The sequence below is a fragment of the Myotis brandtii genome, unplaced genomic scaffold (assembly GCF_000412655.1).
Source record: "Myotis brandtii unplaced genomic scaffold, ASM41265v1 scaffold343, whole genome shotgun sequence".
NCBI classification, from domain to species: Eukaryota; Metazoa; Chordata; class Mammalia; order Chiroptera; family Vespertilionidae; genus Myotis; species Myotis brandtii.
Genome location: NW_005363209.1, coordinates 1821504 through 1821770, shown reverse-complemented (window position 1 = coordinate 1821770; position 267 = coordinate 1821504).

Sequence of the window (267 nt, the reverse complement as noted above, 5' to 3'; positions counted from 1 at the left end):
GAGCTCCCCAACCCCCTGATCGGCCCTGCTCTGTGTGTGACATGGTAGAGCCATAACCTCTCCATCGGCCCTGCCCCGAGTGTGACAGTGGTGGCGCCCCAACCCCCTGATCGGCCCTGCTCTGTGTGTGACATGGTAGAGCCATAACCTCTCCATCGGCCCTGCCCCGAGTGTGACAGTGGTGGCGCCCCAACCCCCTGATCGGCCCTGCTCTGTGTGTGACATGGTAGAGCCATAACCTCTCCATCGGCCCTGCCCCGAGTGTGA